At 37.9% G+C, this 12,533-nt stretch overlaps 1 pseudogene; it reads left to right on the top strand.

Annotated features, from left to right (window-relative positions):
- The first annotated feature begins 5,700 nt into the window (after positions 1–5,700).
- The window catches only part of LOC109394942 (translationally-controlled tumor protein pseudogene), a 12,118-nt pseudogene continuing 5,285 nt past the window's right edge, over positions 5,701–12,533 (top strand).

Genomic DNA, 12,533 nt, shown 5'->3' with positions numbered 1-12,533 from the left:
TATTGACTTATATTTGACATGTGGTATTTGCACACAACACCACTAATCAGTCTTTGGGTAAACCTGTCCTAAATAATTACTGAGGCAGAGTTCAAACTTTGGACAGGAAAAAAAATTCCAAGTCAAAATAAAGAGGGCTTGTCACCCAGATCCTATTCCCTATAAAATCACCAACAATAAACCAACTAGGGGAAAAAAAAGAGATTAAAAACAAGCAAAATAATTAAAGGTTCATCCAGATCTAAAATATTGTTATTCAGTCAAAGATTTTACGCTTCTGTTTTGGAGAAAGTGTTACATTAGGGAAACAGTTTAACATAGTATTTTTCTTTAGGTTACTGGAAGCCACCATGGTGCTACCAGCTGAAATTGGCACTGCTCTGCTGTGGGGTGAAATGCCCTCTACTTAGAGGGCATTTTCTCTTTTACATCCACCACAGCATATCATTTTTACTATATAGACATTGAGCAATGCATTGGGTCTGTGTTTGGTAAGAGGCCTGATGAAATTTCTGTATTTGCTAAACTGTTGGAGGTTTTCCCTGAAGTCCTAATTCCAGAGAACCCATGAAGTTAAAGGAAATTGGGGTATAAACCACCCTAGAGTTCTTCTAATGACAGTTCACCCTCCTCCCCTCCCCACCCATCTCAGCCCCTGTGAAGCTACATTTCTTGGGTTTTTCATTTTTTTAAACCCAAAGAGTAAGAATTCAATAGACACTGAACCGATCTGCCTTCATTCTAGTCCTATGTGCTGTGATAAATAAAACACTCCTTACCCAAATCTTCACCATTTTAACCCATATCCTATTAGTGGTCATCCTGTCTCCTCTCTGGACAAAGCCACAGGAATCTGTTTAGCCACTGGGTTGGAAAGTCACCTGGTTGAAAAGTCAAGCTCTGAACCATTAATCATAGACAAAATCTGGGGGTGGCAAGTTATTTCCAGGAGACTGAACATAGGGATGGCAAATTGATAGAACATTGCTCATTGCAACTCTGAAAAGCTGAAAAACAACTGTAATCATGCATGTCTCGGGGCTGGCCCATTCCATTGTGATAGCAAATAAAGGCTAATGAGCACAATATTATGACTCACATCCTGGCATCAATATTAGACAATGCCTCAGGGTTAATTAAAGAAATAAAAAATAAATATCAAGGTGCATTTTTAATTTGCTTTGGAAAGTTGGGCATTTTTGTTTTTTTCAGCTCAGGGATTACTTTTTCTGAAGAGGTGACGTTAACACAGCACCTATAACATATGTCAAAGTGGTCCTAGTGCTTAGTTCAGTTCTCTTGTGCTCTTTCTTAAACATGTACTAGGGATGGACATGTATCTCGTGCTCTGCCTTTCGTTTCTCTTCTCCCAATGTACTGGCCGTATGCCATATTGGGTCAGCTCTCTTCCATTGTGTCTTTAAGTATAGATGTGTGCCTTCTTTAGCCAAAGAAGTAGTACTTCTTACTTTTTTGCCATTGCCCATAATTCTTTACAGACATATTACGTCAAAACATACAAAATTGCCATTTTGTAGGTCAAAAATGGTCAATACTAGTAATTTCAAATGGTTCAATTTAATATTTGTATGTGAGTTACGAACACATATTTTATAATGTGTGTGTTTGTGTGTTTATGTGTGTTGGTGTGTGTGTGTGTGTGTGTGTGTGTGTGTGTTGTGTGCATGTCTGTGTGTGGCTCAAGCAGAAGCAGTTAATATTTTGCTTCAATTATTTTTACAATATCCTATAAGGTAGGTCAATTTCTTTTAAGGTACACATGTAAAAACAAGGGCTAAGAAAAATGTAGTAACATGTCTATCTTAGGTCTTTCAGGATTCAGATTTAGATTTCTTTCCCCATGCCACATACTCTCTCCAGGTTCCCAATTATTGAGGCTATTGAATTAGCTGAATCATCTTGACTTCAAAGCCATCTTGGAAAGTGACCCAACTGAGCGCTCCCAAGCTTGCAGACATCTCTTCTGTCATCCTGTCCCAGGATGTGGTGCTGCACAAAGGAATAAGTCAGCATGTTCCATGTCTGCTTATCCATTAGAAAACACTGGTAAAATTAATTTAGGATGTTTCAACAACTGTGATACTTATTTCTACAAGAAACCTTGAGTAACTTTTCAAGCCTTTTTTTTTTTGGCCCAGGTTTGGGCAAAATCTTGCATTTATTTTAGAGGAATGCTAGTTTTCCCAGAAACCTACAGAAAAAAATGTGCTCATAATATAGTTGAGTAAAGGTGTCCAAACACTGTGAAATCTAGTTCTCTTCTCTTCCAAATTATAGAGCGTGAGAAGTGGTTTGCTGGCTTTCCGGTTCCTACTCTGGGCATTTTGGGAAGCAAGACCACAGCAGTCTAGGTTTACATTGTTGGGATTTTTTTTTCAGTAAATGCTTATGCAAATCCTTCCTTTCCTGTTGGTCTTTGACTGATTTGGTTTCAACTCACATTCTTAGCTGAACTGAAGTTTTTTTTTTTTTAAGCCTTTGCACTAGGTCATGAGAACATTATATTATAATAAACCCTGTTCACAGCTCACATTTTTAGTGACCTGCAGCATCAAAGGAAGCTGGCTTTGAGGGAGCAATCACAGCATCTTCAGATTCTCTGAGAGGGAAATAGGACATGGATAAATCGACATAACACAGAAAAGCAAACAGGGTGAAGTCACCAGGAAAATATCTTTGTCCCAGTGATCTAGTTCATTAACTGAAAGGAAAGGGTAAGGAGAGTTGTTTACAGTGCAAATCTCACCAGATCGGAGGGCTACTCAGAATTATACTTTTCGCGAACTGAGGCCTCTGTGTGATTAATAGTTTACACATGTGTTCTTCAGAGTCTGCAAGGTTCCCATGAGAATTTTTTATTTTGTGTTTTCATTGTAATGGTCATCTAAATGTAGCACAATATATGTTTATGTAGCATAAGCATATCCTACATTATTTGGATGACCACCTGGTAACAAAGAACTATGGCACGATTTCCAAACCCATGTTTGCAGTTGTGTTTATAAATCATTGATAATTACTGTAAAAAGAACAGGTGAGAACTGAATAGGCCAAGTAAAAACTAAATGATGTCATGGGCATGGTACAAAGGAAGGTTCTGGAGTAGAGAAAGCGTGGGAGCATTGTATTCCACCTATACATTAATGAGAGCAGTCAGGACCATTTTCATATTGGGAGCCATGATATAAGTTGCAGCAAAATTATACCAGTTGTCTCATTAACTTAATGTAGCTCATTTCAAACTTGTTGGATTTATAAAGTTAAATGTATGCAGTTTGTAAATTTGTTTTGCTGTGATAGTTATAAAAGAACTATAGGTTTATGGAGTGTAGCAGTTTGTACATATGTAAATGTGTCATTTAGTTAGAGCAGCCATAACAAAGTACCACAAAGTGGGTGCCTTAAACAATAGAAACATAGTATCTCACAGTTCTGGAGGTTAGAAGTCCAAAATCAAGGTGACAGCAGGACCATGTTTTCCCTGAAGGCACTAGGGAAGGATCTGCTCCAGGTCTCTCTCATAACGTCTGGTAGTTCTTTGGTTTATGACAGCATCTCTCCAGTATTCACCTGGTGTTCTCCCAGCACGTATGTCTGTCCCAAAAATTCCCTTTTCTGTAAGGACACCAATCATATTAGATTTGGAACCCAGCCTACTCCAGTATGACTTCATCTTCACTAATCATATCTGTAAAAACCCTATATCCAAATAAAGTCATGTTCAGGAGTACTGTGGGTTAGGACTTCAACATATGAATTGAGGGGGAGGGGGGATACACAATTTTCAGTCTATAACAGGAAATAACATAATAATAATTTAAGACATTATTAAAATGCCAAGATAATTTTTTTTCTTTCAAAGTGGTCTGCATATTGCTCAATTATGAGAAACCATGTTCAAAACTATATCATTCTGGTAAGAGCAAAAAATTAGAACTTCTCAATTGCCTATAGAAAAACTTATTAAAATCTTTATTAAAAATAAATTCCTGATGGCTCAAACCATAGGAAAGCTACAAAAAAATTAGAATTGAATATTTAGTTAGACCTCTTGAAAAGAATGTGTCTCTCAGTCTAGAGGTAAAAGAAGAAATCAAAATTGAAAAAGATAAATAGGCTTGATGGTATAAAAATGTAAAAACAAAAATTGTAGACTTTTTAAAAAGGCAGCCAGATTGTGGAAAAATATGCACAACAAACAGAGAAAGAGATGAAAAGTTTATTTAACAAGGCACATACAAAATGATAACAGAAACATAAGACCTAATAGATAAATAAGTAAAAGACAAAATGAGAGTTTTTAGAAGAGAAAATGTGACTGAGAAGCAAATAAAGAAATGGGAATTTTTAACTGAAGTGTTATTTGCAAACATACAGGTAGGTATATATGTTGAAAATAGAACTCTTGTACCTTGCTGGTACTAACGTAAATTGCTACCACCCTATTAGAAAGTGGTATTAAAAACACAAAAGCTTCCTCAAAGTTAAGAAATGTATGAATTACTTTTTAAACATTTATTTATTGAGGTAAAATTCACATGAAATAAAGTTAACCACTTCAATTGTATAATTCTGTGACATTCACAATGTTGTGCAACCGCCACTCACATTGAGTTCTAAAACATTTTCATCTTCCCCAAAAAAAACAACCCTGGACCCGTTAAGTGGTCACTCCCTATCACCCACCCCACCCCAGCCTTTGGCAACTATCAGTCAGCTTTCTGTCTCTATGGATTTATCTATTCTGGATATTTCATATAAATGAAATCTTACAATATCTCATCTTTTGTGTCTGGCTTTTTCACTTAGCATAATGTTTTGGAGGTTCAACATCTTGAAGCATGTATGAGTACTTCATTCCTTTTTATGGTTGAATAATATTCCATTGGATATATGTACTCGTATGTACCTCAATTTGTTTATCCATTCATCCATTGATGGACATTTGGGTTGTGTCCATCTTTTGGCTATTGTGAATAATGCTGTTACAGCACTAAGAAAAAAAGATTATATCTTTTATTCAGTTATTCTATTTCAGGAATTCTATCTAAAGGGAATAACGTAAAATATGGGAAAATCTACATCTTTATGTTTATTGAAGGGTTGTTATTGTAATTGGGGAAAAAATATGGTTGTAGTAAAACCCAAGCTGACTGCTGGCTATTCAGTCTTTTGTTATAACCTGCTAACTGGTCCCCACTGATTCCACTTTTTCCCCCAAAAATGTATTCTTCAAACAATACCCTAAGTAAATGTTTTCCAACAGGAAATCACATCATTTCATTTCCTATCTAAAATCTTCCAATTATTTTCCATCTCCTTCAAAATAAAACCCAGCCCCCTACCCCTGGCTCATGAAGCCTTGAGCAATCCTGCTCCAGACTCATCCCTATTCACTCTACTCAGTCACATGGGCTCCCCTTCTGTTTCTGAATAGGGACTATTGCTATTCTCCTCAAGGTTCTGTTGCATTTCTCTCCTCAATTTCACTGCCCCTATTTCCTCCTCACTCACTCGTCACTGCAGTCTGACCTCTGTTCTACCACTTGACCAAAATTACACTCTGGAAGTGACTCATATAAACAATGTTGGAATAAAGACCCATAAGCTAAATCTTCATGAGGATCTTTAATGATATCCTTAAAAACAAATTGTCAAATAAAAGAAAAAGTTTTAAACATGTTTGATATTTTCTGCCAAACCCCTGGCAAATCAAAGATTGTGACGTTGAGAGCCCTGGGAGTCAACATCCTCCACACATATCCATGTGTGTGCAAGCAAGGCAATGGCAGCAGAGCAAGTGGTCAAGGTGCCCTTGAGATGGCTGGATCAAAAGAATACAAAGTGGACTTATCCCTGAGTACTTGTGATATCCAGCCATTTGGAGAATACACAAAACAACATGAGAAAGCTAAATCTTCAGTGACAGGTGGGGTCCAGGTGCTGGTGATATTAACAAATATTAATGTTAATGTGGTCTCTTATGTTTTTTTTATCATCAAAAAAAATTTTTTTTTTCTATTGGGGAACAGTGTGTTTTTGCAGGACCCATCAGCTCCAAGTCAAGTAGTTGTTTCAATATAGTTGTGGAGGGCGCAGCTTCAGTGGCCCACATGGGGATCAAACCGGCAACCTTGGTGTTATGAGCACTGTGCTCTAACCAACTGCCCTGGTCTCTTATGTTTTCAAAAGTCAGTAAAGCCTGGAGCCTTCAGTATTGTGTCAGATCCATAGTTCTCTGGACTTGAGAACTCCACAGATCAGTTGTCAGCTTGGACATCTGTCAGTCACTGCATCACACACAGATTGCTTTGAAGTAATGTCTAGCCTGTTATTTTAATTAATGCCAAAAGCAAACAAGAAATTACACAAGTAAATGCTGCTGCTCATTACATTCAGCAAGACAGCCCATCATTTTTCTGCTTCAGCACAGTTTTAAGGTCCTCAGTTGCACATTTGCTTAATTCAGTCCAAGAAACATGTGTTGAGCACCTACCATGTGTTAGTTACTAAGCCAGATGCATTAGATACAAGATGAATCTGACATGGTCTTAGCTCTAAAAGATTAATAAACAAAGTAGAGGAAACAAGATTAAAGGAAGCCCAATAAGTAGCCCCTTCGTTTCCACCAGAGTTCAGAACAAATTGAGAGATAAGAAAATAATAATAAAAAATAGGTAAGTAAAGCCCTTTGGAGACACAAAAAAGCAAAGCTTTTTGTGGACATGAAATACGAAGGAATTAATAGTAACGGGGGGACCAGTAAAGTATATAAAGAGGAGGTAGCCGTGTAATTGTGTTGAAAAGATGAGTAGGGTTTTGACAGGTTTTAACCAGGAAAGATGGGGGTGGACTACAAGGCAAAGGGGAAAACATGACTCAGATGGAACATTCACAGTGAGCTAAAGAAACAGCAAGTATGGACAGGGTCATTTTATAAGGCCAATTTTATCTGGAGGGATTTTGGCTTAGCCTAAAAAGCAAACATTTTTCAACTTTTAAAATTATCAAGCAATGTCCAAATGTGCTTCACCATGACTCAGGATGGGGTAAAGTTCAAGGCTAGAAGAAACTCAATTAGAGACATGAATGTCAAAAATGGGGACAGGGATATCTGTTGTCCATGTTACTTGGTGATTAAAACAAACAAACAAAAAACAGATATTGATATTATGATGTGGCCATTTTGAAAACAGATTTGTCAAAATGTCTCTCATGTCCCAGAATACCCTACTTCATATGCCAAGTGGTATGGAGAGTACAAAGTAGGAGATGGAGATTAAGAAAAAACAAAAACAAAAACAAGCAGGTTGGGTGAAATTACAGAGAACTTTGAATAATGTTTAAATGACTTTGTACTTTATTCCATAGAAAATGGGAAACAAGATTTTTGAATAGAATTATGTGATAGGGGTTATACTAGTCACTGCTATAAAGTGATACCAGTCTTCTAAGAGTTCATATTCTAGTCAAAACCAACATGTATACAGATAATTCCCATACAAATAAAAAAAGCATAGAGTGACATAATCAGAGTCATGTGTCAGAAAAATCCCCCTGGAAACAGTATGAGTAGTGGCTGGAGGGTAAACAGAGACTATGAGTAAGGACCCCAGTTAGGAAGCACTTGAAATACTCCAGGCAAGGAATCAAGAGGGTCACAGAGGGGTCAGGAGGAAATGAAACCAAGTGCATAGGCAGAAGTATTCATTTCAGATAAAGTGATTTCACTTCTGAAACAGGTGAAAGAAACACGCACAAGTAAAGATACAAACAATTATATTGCCCTTTAGATTTGCATGATTTAAAAATCACTTTCACATTTTGATTCAACAGGCTCTTCTTTTTCACTGGTTCTGATGGAAAGTATTCTGGCCAACTACTCAGATTTCAAACAGCATACTGTTTTTGTTTATTTAACTCCAATATGGCCCTTGCTGTGGAAAAATAACCAAGAGTTGACCAAGGTATCTGTTTATACACTTAGAAAACTATAGGATAGAGTCCCAGAGGTTTTTGTTTTGCCAGGAATCAGAACCACACTCATTATAAAATTAGGAAACTAAATAGGACAGTAAGATGGGAAGCTCTTTTTGAGAGGATAGGGAAGGAGGAGGCACATATCCGAGTGGGTTGGAAGCCATAGGCAGTAGATACTCATAAAGAATTTACTATCTGTAGGTAGTTTTTCAGCTACCCCTGAACAGGTCATGAAAGCAACTGCCAACATTGACATTCATTCATTTGTTTATCAAATTTTATTAAATGCCTACAATGAGCCCAGCATTCTTCTAGGTACTGGGGATATAGTAGTACATATAATAGACAAAAAATATCTTCAATGAGCTTACATCTTAGTGAGAAAAAGCAGGCAACTGAAAAATAGATAACTGAAAAAATAATAAGTATGTTAAATTGTTATGGAGAAAACAGCATGGCAGGTTAGAGGGAATTGTCATTGCTTAGGTGAGTGGCATGCAGAGAAGTCTTCAATGAGAAGCTGATATTTGCATAAAGACCTGAAGGAAGTGAGAGAGTGGACAATTAAAACCTCTCCATTTGAACGTCACAGGGCACTTAAGACTCTGTATACTCAAAACTATACTCATCATCTTCCTTCTCAATGATGAGAATCACATTTGTTGAACCTGTGTTCCCAGGGTTAGTGAATGGTATCAGCACACACTGGACTCCACCCCCCACCCCACCCCAACCCAGTCATCCTGACCTTGTCCCTTCCAATAGCCCCAACATTCAGTCTGTTACCAAGGCCTGCCAATTTTACCTCCTGAACATTTCTCTGCTTTGTCCCTTAGTCCTAAATCCCTCTCAATCTGCCTAACCACATTAGCTTCCAGACCTCTCTGCTCCCGGCACTGCCCCTTTGAATCTACCCTTCACATCAGAGACCCTGACTGAAACTGATCTATCTAAATAAAAAATCTGACCATGCCACTGCCTTGCTTAGAATGCTTTACTGTCTGTCCACGTCTAGGCTGTTGTCCAAACCCTTTAGCATGGCAAACAAGGCTCTACAAGACCCTTTCCAAGTCTTCACCCACATCTACTTCTAAATAACTAATTGTTCCCTTGCAAAACATAACGTTCCTCCTCTGTGCCTTTGTTCGTGCCATTCCCTCTGCCTTGAATGTATTTCCCATTTCTCTATGTCTAACTAATTCTAGGTATCTTTCAAGTTCAACTTGAATTCCACTTCTTCCAGGGAGTCCAATCTCCCAAGTTTGTTTAAGTGCATCTCCTCTTTTTATACTCCTAATGTAGAATATACCATGCTGTAGTGTTATTTTCTGTGGATGTTTCTATCTCTCCCACAAGACTAAGCATTTTGGGGCAGAATGGGAACTTACTCATCTCTATATCTCCTAGCAGATTCCCTCTTGAATTTCTCAAATAAACCAATTTAAATATAAGACTCTCAGAATACATGAAGCGATTATATTTTTTACCAAAGTCTGTTGCTTCTCGTTACTTATAACTCTATCTACAAAAAAATAATCCACTTGTGGCCTGGGTGTGGGCAACACTGGTCTGTGAAGGATAAAGGAGAGAATTTCTTGTGAATTTCAGACTTAAGAGTAGGTGAGAACACTTAAGGCTGAAATAGGAAAGAGAGCAAAAGAAAACCAGGAGTTAGCAAAAGGCTGTGGGTGTTCACTGTGAAACTTCTAGTAACTATTCAAATCTTACTAAATTCATAAAATGCTTGGTACAAAAATAGATAATGTGTGCGCATGTGCATGCTTGTATGTACAGGTGGGGCGGAATCTGGGGAAGGGGCATGGGCATATGTCTGGTGATGATGGGTATAAGAGAGGCTGCATATAAGGGTACTGGATTGGAGACACTGGGGACCATAATCAAATAAGCTGTCACTATTTGCAGTGTTTGGTTTAGTAATGCGGGCTGTATGGTTTGGGATGATGCATGGATCTTGAATTCAGAATGAGGTGGGCTTTGATCCTCTATTTAACTTTCATCAGTTGTGTAGCCTTGGGTCAGTCATTTAAATTCTCTAAGTCTGAGCCTTTATATAATACACACACACACACACACACACACACACACACACGCAGTTCTAAAATGATGTATACACATCTTAAGAAAGGAAAAAAGCTGTATTTAAATTATGCTGAAGGTAACCACTTTGAGCACCTCTTGTAATTGAAGAAGTCAAATGTGACTTGTATTCATCTTTTGTTATCAGTATATATTGAGTATTATAATTTTAATACAGTATTTTCCTTTCTTAACATGTGTATACATTTTTTTGGCTGTGTGTGTGTGCGCGCGCGCGCGCATGTGTGTGTGTGTGTGTGTGTATATATATATACACACACACATATGCTACTTCTGGATTACTAAGTAGTCAGTGCATTGCAACTATTATTTTCATCTGCCCTGTGTTTTAGGAAGTTATGTCAGGTAGTGGTTCTAGGAGAAAACAGAAGCCAGGAGAAACTAGAGATAAACTAACAAGAGTATATTTAAGCAACTCTTCAACAGAGAAGGTTGAGAGTCTGAACACAGGAAATGGTGGTGAAAATGAAAAAAACTCAGAACTTTGAAGGGCAGAACTTAGTAGATGGTTGATAAGCATATCCAAGAAAAGGGAGGATGTGAAATGGAGGCAAAGCTTTGCATTTCAGTTAGTGGAAAATGAATGGCGATGCCATCCTTTAGCCGTGCCAGTCTCCTCTGTATTCACAGAGCACTCCTCCCTGTGCCCACCCTCTGAAATGTGCGTGTCTTCTTCTACATTAACCTAGACCCCAGGCCTTGACTCAAGTCCTTTGTCATCAGAAGTTTTCCCTGATTACTCAAGTCTAGGTTTAGCAATTCATTCTCCAATCAGCTGCTACACCTTAAATTACTTAAGAATTGGGTACTTAATTATACTTTATTCCTGGGATTTTAGATCTGACTTGCCAACTAAGTTCCTTGTTATTTGAAGATGAGAACCAAGCCTCACTTATTTTTCTATCATCTCAGCCAGATGGTCCATACCTACTCACTGCTTCTCTGATGTAATATTGATGGCTTCCTTTGTTCTGGGCCTTCATGCAATAGCTGAAAGTAAGGATATAAATTGCCATTTGTGAGAGCCCCGATAAAGAAGAAAGTTTAAGAAAGGGAGAAGAGGAACCAGGATACAACACTCAAAGAACGAACAAAACAAAACCAGTACAAATATTTTGTACTCACCACTATGTTCATCACCATCACTACCACCACTAACTTTATTGAGTGTCTATCATATGCTGTGGATCATCTTATTAAAACCTCACAATAAGGGCCAGCCGAGTGGCTCAGTTAGTTAAGAACTCACTCAATAGTGTGAGCTCTAAGCAACAGGGTCACCGGTTAGATTCACGGCCCTAGCTGAGCTGCCAACAGGTGGTGGGATGGCTCAGATAAAAAACAAAAAAACCAAAAAAAACCCTCACAATAACCCTATAAGGTAGGTACTACCACTATCCTCATTTCACAGATGAAGAAATGAGACAAACAGGTCAAGTAACTTCCAAATATTAACAGCTAGTTTGTGACAGAAGATAGATACTCTGGTATTATCACATCACTGGTTGAGTTGTGCCAGTAACAAGATTAAAATAATTGTCCTGAAGGAAGGAGGTAATTTATAAAATAGAGCATGAGGTGGTAGAAAGAACACTAGGTGAGGAGTCAGGAGACCTGGAGATCTGGTCCTAAGGAAGGTAAGATCTCTAGACCTCAGTTTTCATCATCTGGAAAATGGAGGAATTAAAATAGACAACTTTTATGATGCCTTCCAGCCCCAGAATTCTGTACTAGAAATATCATCTTTTTCTTGATGCAATAAAAGGCTTAAAAGCATCACATTTTAATATAGATGTATATATTGTAAGGGGCTGTTGGACTTATTAGGAGCAGGTTAATCTGGGAAGGTCACACGGAGTTTTGAAAAATGTTTTGAAACAAGAAAGGAGGTGGCATGAAGTAGAGACGTAACAACAAATTCAGGCTAGAATATGGTCAGAAAAATGACTAAAAGGAAGGAGTGAGTCATGTGCATAGGATAACTAGCAGATTCACCTGGCTGCAGTGGGAAGTACCATCACAACAGGAAATGGGTACAATTAGTCAGGAAAGAACCAGGTGGTAAACAATCTTGAAAACAATGGATAGCGGTCCAAAAGTTAGTAATTGGGACAAATCCTCTGTCCCACAAGTTTTTTATTTTGTACAGACAAAAGAAATTGACTAGATAAATTAATTTTTTTCATCCATTAATTTGTTACATGGGTATAATAGGAACATAGTATCTAACAGGAGTTTAAAAAGGAAAAGTATGGAATAGGAAGTTGTTCTGCATGACATTCTAAAGATCACCTGAGCCAAATAAAATGTTTTGGGATACAAGTGTGTGTGTGTGTGTGTGTGTGTGTGTGTGTGTGTGTGTGTGTGTGTGTGTGAGAGAGAGAGAGAGAGAGAGAGAGAGAGAGAGAGAGAGA

The sequence above is a fragment of the Hipposideros armiger genome, unplaced genomic scaffold (assembly GCF_001890085.2).
Source record: "Hipposideros armiger isolate ML-2016 unplaced genomic scaffold, ASM189008v1 scaffold_446, whole genome shotgun sequence".
Lineage (NCBI taxonomy): Eukaryota > Metazoa > Chordata > Mammalia > Chiroptera > Hipposideridae > Hipposideros > Hipposideros armiger.
This window is presented reverse-complemented; position numbering and strand designations above follow the sequence as displayed.